Source organism: Arachis hypogaea, chromosome 14, assembly GCF_003086295.3.
Source record: "Arachis hypogaea cultivar Tifrunner chromosome 14, arahy.Tifrunner.gnm2.J5K5, whole genome shotgun sequence".
Lineage (NCBI taxonomy): Eukaryota > Viridiplantae > Streptophyta > Magnoliopsida > Fabales > Fabaceae > Arachis > Arachis hypogaea.
This window is the reverse complement of record NC_092049.1, coordinates 107,051,066-107,059,117: the sequence shown is the minus strand read 5'-3', so window position 1 is coordinate 107,059,117 and position 8,052 is coordinate 107,051,066. Positions and strand designations below refer to the sequence as shown.

The 8,052-nt window shown below is 37.0% G+C and overlaps 1 non-coding gene across 1 annotated transcript; it reads left to right on the top strand.

Annotated features, from left to right (window-relative positions):
• Positions 1-3,307: 3,307 nt before the first annotated feature.
• On the top strand, positions 3,308-3,411 carry LOC112746762 (small nucleolar RNA R71). The gene has a single exon (XR_003174628.1). It is a non-coding gene; the product is annotated as a small nucleolar RNA R71 (small nucleolar RNA).
• The last annotated feature ends 4,641 nt before the right edge of the window (positions 3,412-8,052 follow it).

Here is an 8,052-nt window from a genome sequence, read left to right as displayed (position 1 = left end):
AGCCTTGGATCATTTTTATTACCCTTGCCTTTTGGTTTTAAGGGATATTGGCTTTTTGCTCTTGCCTTTTGGTTTTAAGAGCTTTTGGCTTTTTCTGCTTGCTTTTTCTTTCTCTTTCTCTTTTTTTTTCGCTATTTTTTTATGCAAGCTTTGTTCTTCACTGCTTTTTCTTGCTTCATGAATCATTTTTATGATTTTTCAGATTATCAAATAACATGTCTCCTTTTCATCATTCTTTCAAGAGCCAACATATTTAACATTCATAAACATTAACTTCAAAAGACATATGCACTGTTCAAGCATTCATTCAGAAAATAAAAAGTATTGTCACCACATCAAAATAATTAAACTAGTTTCAAGGATGAATTCGAAACCATGTACTTCTTGTTCTTTTGTAATTAAAACATTTTTTATTCAAGAGAGGTGATGGATTCATATTCATAACTTTAAGGCATAGAAACTTAGACACTAATGATCATGCAATAAAGACACAAACATAAATAAACATAAAGCCCAAAAATCGAAAAACAGTAAAATAAATAGACAAGGAGATTAAGGAATGAGTCCACCTTAGTGAGGGTGGCGTCTTCCTCTTCTTGAAGAATCAATGGTGCTCTTGAGCTCCTCTATGTCTCTTCCTTGTCTTTCTTGCTCCTCTCTCATAGCTCTTTGATCTTCTCTAATTTCATGGAGGATGATGGAGTGCTCTTGGTGCTCCATCCTTAGTTGTCCCATATTGGAACTTAATTCTCTTAGGGAGGTGTTGATTTGCTCCCAATAGTTCTGTGGAGGAAAGTGCATCCCTTGAGGCATTAGTGGTTATGGAAAAACAAAAAAAAAACAATGTTTTTTCCATACCAAACTTAAAAGGTTTGCTCATCCTCGAGCAAAAGAAGCAAGAAAGTAGTAGAAGAAGAAGAAAATGGAGGAGATAGAGAGAGAGGTGGTTTCGGCCAAGGGGAAGAGTGTTGTGTGAAATGAAGAAGGGATGAGGGGTTTATATAGGAGTGGAGGGAGGGTTAAGTTTCGGCCATTAGGGTTGGGTTTGGGAGGGTATTTGGGGAAGAGAGTTATGAAAAAGTGTGAAGAGGAGAGAAGAAAATGTGGGGATCCTATGGGATCCACAGATCCTGAGGTGTCAAGGATTTTTCATCCCTGCACCTTTCAGACATGTAAAATGCCCTATACATGCAATCCTGGCGTTTAACACCAGACTGCTGCCTGTTTCTGGCGTTAAACACCTAATTGTTGCTTGTTTCTGGCATTTAACGCCTAATTGTTGCTTGTTTCTGGCGTTTAACGCCAGGTAGATACTTGGTTCTGGCGTTAAACGCCAGCTTGGTGTTTGTTTCTGGCGTTAAACGCCAGACAGATGCTTGTTTCTGGCGTTTAAACGCCAGACTACTCTCCTCCAGGGTGTGCTATTTTTCATTCTATTTCTCATTCTGTTTTTTATTTTTCAGTAGTTTTTGTGACTCCACATGATCATCAACCTAATAAAACACAAAATAACAAAGGGAAAATAAATAAATATAATTTGATAACATTGGGTTGCCTCCCAACAAGCGCTTCTTTAATGTCAATAGCTTGACAGTGAGCTCTCATGGAGCCTCACAGATAATCAGAGCAAGGTTGGAACCTCCCAACACCAAACTTAGAGTTTGAATGTGGGGGTTCAATACCAAACTTAGAGTTTGGTTGTGGCCTCCCAACACCAAACTTAGAGTTTGACTGTGGGGGCTTTAGTTGACTCTGCAGTGAGAGAAGCTTTTCATGCTTCCTATCCATGGTTACAGAGGGAGATCCTTGAGTTTAAAACACAAGGTTATCCTCATTCAGTTGAAGGATCAATTCTCCTCTGTCCACATCAATTACAGCTCTTGCTGTGGCTAGGAAGGGTCTTCCAAGGATGATGGATTCATCCTTATCCTTCCCAGTATCTAGGATTATAAAATTAGCAGGGATGTAAAGGCCTTCAACCTTTACTAGCACGTCCTCTACTTGTCCATAAGCCTGTTTTCTTGAATTGTCTGCCATCTCTAATGAGATTATAGCAACTTGCACCTTAAAGATTCCCAATTTCTCCATTACAGAGAGTGGTATGAGGTTTATCCCTGACCCAAGGTCACATAGAGCCTTTTCAAAGATCATGGTGCCTATTGTACAAGGTATTAAGAACTTTCCAGGATCCTGTTTCTTCTGAGGCAATGTCAGTTGATCCAGATCACTCAGTTCATTGATGAGCAAGGGAGGTTCATCTTCCCAAGTCTCATTACTAAATAATTTGGCATTCAGCTTCATGATTGCACCAAGGTACTTGGCAACTTGCTCTTCAGTAACATCCTCATTCTCTTCAGAAGAAGAATACTCATCAGAGCTCATGAAGGGCATAAGGAGGTTCAATGGAATCTCTATGGTCTCTAGATGAGCCTCAGATTCCTTTGATTCCTCAAAGGGAAACTCCTTGTTGATCACTAAACGTCTCAGGAGGTCTTCCTCATTGGAATTCACGTCCTCTCCCTCCCTTGTAGGTTCGGCCATGATGGTTAATTCAATGGCCTTGCACTTTCTTTTTGGATTCTCTTCTGTATTGTTTGGGAGAGTACTAGGAGGGATTTCAGTGACTCTTTTACTCAGCTGGCCCACTTGTGCCTCCGAATTTCTAACGGAGAACCTTGTTTCATTCATGAAACTCAAAGTGGCCTTAGATAGATCAGAGACTATATTTGCTAAGCTAGATAGATTCTGCTCAGAATTCTCTGTCTGTTGCTGAGTGGATGATGAAAAAGGCTTGCTATTGCTAAACCTATTTTTTCCACCATTATTAAAGCCTTGTTGAGGCTTTTGTTGATCCTTCCATTAGAAATTTGGATGATTTCTCCATGAAGGATTATAGGTGTTTCTATAGGGTTCACCCATGTAATTCACCTCTGCTATTGCAGGGTTCTCAGGATCATAAGCTTCTTCTTTAGAAGATGCCTCTTTAGTACTGTTGGATGATTCCTTCAATCCATTCAGAATCTGAGAGATCATATTGACTTTCTGAGTCAATATTTTATTCTGAGCCAATATGGCATTCTGAGTATCAATTTCAAGAACTCCCTTCCTCATAGGCGTCCCATTACTCACGAGATTCCTTTCAGAAATGTACATAAACTGGTTATTTGCAACCATGTCAATGAGTTCTTGAGCTTCTGCAGGCGTTTTCTTTAGGTGAATGGATCCACCTGCAGAATGGTCCAATGACATCTTTGATAACTCAGACAGACCATCATAGAATATATCCAGGATGGTCCATTCTGAGAGCATGTCAGAAGGACACTTTTTGGTCAGTTCCTTGTATCTCTCCCAAGCTTCATAGAGGGACTCACCTTCTTTTTGTTTGAAGGTTTGAACATCCACTCTAAGCTTACTAAGCTTTTGAGGAGGAAAGAACTTGGCTAAGAAAGCCGTGACCAGCTTATCCCAATAGTTCAGGCTATCTTTAGGTTGAGAGTCCAACCATATTCTAGCTCTGTCTCTTACAGCAAATAGGAAAAGCATGAGCCTGTAGACCTCAGAATCAACCCCATTGGTCTTAACAATATCACAGATCTGCAAGAATTCAGTTAAGAACTGAAAAGGATCTTCAGATGGAAGTCCATGAAACTTGCAGTTCTGTTGCATCAGAGAAACTAGTTGAGGTTTAAGCTCAAAATTGTTTGATCCAATGGCAGGGATGGAGATGCTTCTTCCATGTAAGTTGGAATTTGGTGCAGTAAAGTCACAAAGCATCTTCCTTGCATTGTTGGTATTTTCGGCCATGTCTTCTTTTTCAAGATTCTCTGTAAGGTTTTCTCTGGATTGTTGTAGTTTAGCTTCTCTTAGTTTCTTCTTTAGAGTCCTTTCAGGTTCAGGGTCTGCTTCAACAAGAATGTTCTTGTCCTTGCTCCTGCTCATATGAAAAAGAAGAGGACACAAAAGAAACTATGGAATCCTCTATGTCACAGTATAGAGATTCCTTATGCAAGTATAAGAAAAGAAGAATATAAGAAGGAGAATAGAAAAACTCGAACACAGAGAGGAAGATGGTGTTCGAATTTTGGGTGGAAGAGATGTGTTAGTAGATGAATAATTAAATAGAAGGGGATGAGAAAGAGAGAATAATTCAAAAATTAAACAAAATAGAAATAAAATTTTTTTGTTTTTAATTTAAAAATTAAAATTAAAATTCGAAAATTTTGAAATGAAATGAAATTAAATTAAAATTTAAAATAATTAGTTAATTAAAAATGAATTTTGAAAAAGAGGAAGGTGATTTTCGAAAATTAGAGAGAGAAAGTTAGTTAGGTAGTTTTGAAAAAGATAAGAATCAAACAAAAAGTTAAGTGGTTAATTAAAAAAGATTTGAAAATCAAATTTTGAAAAGATAAGAAGTTAGAAAAAATTTTGAAATTAATTTTGAAAAGGATGTGATTGATATTTATTTTGAAAAAGATTTGAAAAAGAAATTTAAAAAGATTTGATTTTGAAAATTAAAGTTGATTACTTGACCAACAAGAAACAAAAAGATAGGATTTTAAATTTTTTTGACTAAATCAAATCAAATTTTCGAAAATGATGAGTGAAATAAGGGAAAGATATTTTTTTGATTTTTGAATTTTTAATGATGAAAGAGAAAAACATCAAAAAGACTCAATGCATGAAAATTCTGGATCAAAACAAATGATGCATGCAAGAACACTATGAATGTTAAGATGAACACCAAGAACACTTTGAAGATCGTGATGAACACCAAGAACTTATTTTTGAAAATTTTGAAGAAAAGAAAAACATGCAAGACACCAAACTTAGAAATTTTTAATATTGAGACACTAACAAATTGAAAATACATATGAAAAACAAGAAAAGACACAAAACAAGAAAAATTAAAGATCAAACAAGGAGACTTATCAAGAACAACTTGAAGATCATGAAGAACACCATGCATGAATTTTTTTCGAAAATTTTGTGAAAAAAATAAAAATATGCAATTGACACCAAACTTAAAAATTGACTCTAGACTCAAACAAGAAACACAAAAAATATTTTTGATTTTATGATTTTACTAATTTTTTTTTGAATTTTCGAAAATTAATTTGAAAAAGGAAAATAAGGATTCCAAAATTTTTAATAAGAATTCCAGGAATCTTGCACTGTTAGTCTAAAGCTCCAGTCCAGGAATTAGACATGGCTTACTAGCCAGCCAAGCTTTCAGTGAAAGCTCCGGTCCAAAACACTAGACATGGCCAATGGCCAGCCAAGCTTTAGAAGATACAAATCAGGCATATAACAACTGATACTTCATCCAACTTCATATGCTGATAAGTGGAAGCCTCCGTCCAAATGAATTAGACATGGCTTTACAGCCAGCCAGGCTTCAACGTGCTTCATGAAACTCTAGAATTCATTCTTAAAAATTCTGAAGAAAAATATATTTTTGAAAATAATTTTTTTTCGAAAATAAGAATAATAAAAACAAAAAAAGATTAAAATTAAAATAAAATTACCTAATCTGAGCAACAAGATGAACCGTCAGTTGTCCAAACTCGAACAATCTCCGGCAACGGCGCCAAAAACTTGGTGCACGAAATCGTGATCATTCTTTCCTTGGTAACGGCGCTAAAAACTCAATACGCACGTTCATAATATAAGCTCTTTGTCACAACTTCGCACAACTAACCAGCAAGTGCACTGGGTCGTCCAAGTAATAAACCTTACGTGAGTAAGGGTCGATCCCACGGAGATTGTCGGCTTGAAGCAAGCTATGGTCACCTTGTAAATCTCAGTTAGGCGGATTCAAATGGTTATGGAGATTTAATAATTAAAAGATAAAAAAAACATAAAATAGGATAGAGATACTTATGTAATTCATTAGTGAGAATTTCAGATAAGCATATGGAGATGCTTTCGTTCCTCTAAACCTTTGCTTTCCTGCTGTCTTCATCCAACCATTCCTACTCCCTTCCATGGCAAGCTTTATGTAGGGCATCACCATTGTCAATGGCTACATCCATCCTCTCTGTGAAAATGGTCCAATGCGCTGTCACTGCATGGCTAATCATCTGTCGGTTCTCGATCATACTGGAATAGGATTTACTATCCTTTTGCGTCTGTCACTACGCCCAGCACTCGCGAGTTTGAAGCTCGTCACAACCATCCCTTCCCAGATCCTACTCAAAATATCACAAACAATGTTTAGACTTTCCAGATCTCAAGAATGGCCATCCATGGATTCTAACTTATACCACAAAGATTCTAATATCTCGGACTCGGTCCTCTGTATTAGATATCTAAGAGATACTCATTCTAGCTTGTTTGCATGTAGAACAGAAGTGTTTGTCAGGCACGCGTTCATAAGTGAGAATGATGATGAGCGTCACATAATCATCACATTCATCATGTTCTTGGGTGCGAATGGATATCTTAGAATAGGAATAAGCTTGAATTGAATAGAAAAACAGTAGTACTTTGCATTAATTCATGAGGAACAGCAGAGCTCCACACCTTAATCTATGGTGTGTAGAAACTCTACCGTTGAAAATACATAAGTGATAATGGTCCAGGCATGGCCGAGAGGCCAGCCCTCATGATCTAAGAACTAAACGTCCCAAGATGTCTAATACAATAGTAAAAAGTCCTATTTATGCTAAACTAGTTACTAGGGTTTACAGAAATAAGTAAATGATGCAGAAATCCACTTTTGGGGCCCACTTGGTGTGTGCTTGGGCTGAGCATTGAGCTTTACACGTGTAGAGGTCTTTCCTGGAGTTGAACGTCAGTTTGTAGCCTGTTTCTGGCGTTTAACTCCACTTTGCAACCTGTTCTGGCGTTTAACTCTAGAATGCAGCATGGAACTGGCGTTGAACGCCAGTTTGCGTCATCTAAACTCAGGCAAAGTATAGACTATTATATATTGCTGGAAATCCCTGGATGTCTACTTTCCAACGCAATTGAGAGCGCACCATTTGGAGTTCTGTAGCTACAGAAAATCCACTTTGAGTGCAGGGAGGTCAGAATCCAACAACATCTGCAGTCCTTCTTCAACCTCTGAATCTGATTTTTGCTCAGGTCCCTCAATTTCAGACAAAAAATACCTGAAATCATAGAAAAACACACAAACTCATAGTAAAGTCCAGAAATGTGAATTTTGATTAAAAACTAACAAAAATATACTAAAAACTAACTAAATCATACTGAAAACTATGTAAAAATAATGCCAAAAAGCGTATAAATTATCCGCTCATCAATAACCCAAGGCAACCCACTTAGGCAAGAAACAAGCCCTCAACACCAATTTCAGCAACTAGCATAAAATCCTAAGCGTCCAATTGAGCTTCCAACATATCCAATTGCTTTATATCATATATATACATACACCTAACACATTTATCACACATACATACCCAAAATTTAACACCCAACATACTTAATCAAGGAAGTAGATAGGGTTCCAGAATTCTCACCTTTCCCAAATGCCAAATAAGTAAGAGTGAATGTTTTCCTCAAGCTAATCGGACCCTATAACATTAAAGAACCAAAATTTTAACACCATTCTATTAATTTTCGGAAAATTTGGGGGAAAGAGATGCTGAGAATGAAAATAAAAGTTCCTTACCAATTTTCATACCGGGCTTTTTAAAGCTTGACGTTGCGGACGTGTGGCTGCAAACGGTGCGGCGATCGGAGCTCAGAGCGAAAAGTTATGGAGGATTTAATCAAGGTCAAGGGTTGGAACCCTTCTCTTCTCTCCCCTTGGCTTGTTTCAGCGTTCCTTTGCTGAATGGCGAAGAAGATGGACTCTTCTTTAAGTTATTTGGGCTAATGGGTTGGCCCTTGGGACCATTTTGGGTCTGGTTTGATCGGTTCGACCCGTTTGGCCCAACCTTGGGCCAAATTTTTTGAAATTAGTGTCAAAATTCTTATTTTAATTAGCTCTATCTTATTTTACTATAATATTTATTTTTCTAATTTCTTTTACTAAAAATTAATTTATTGATTAATTATTTGCTAATTTTATGGGGTTTACATCCT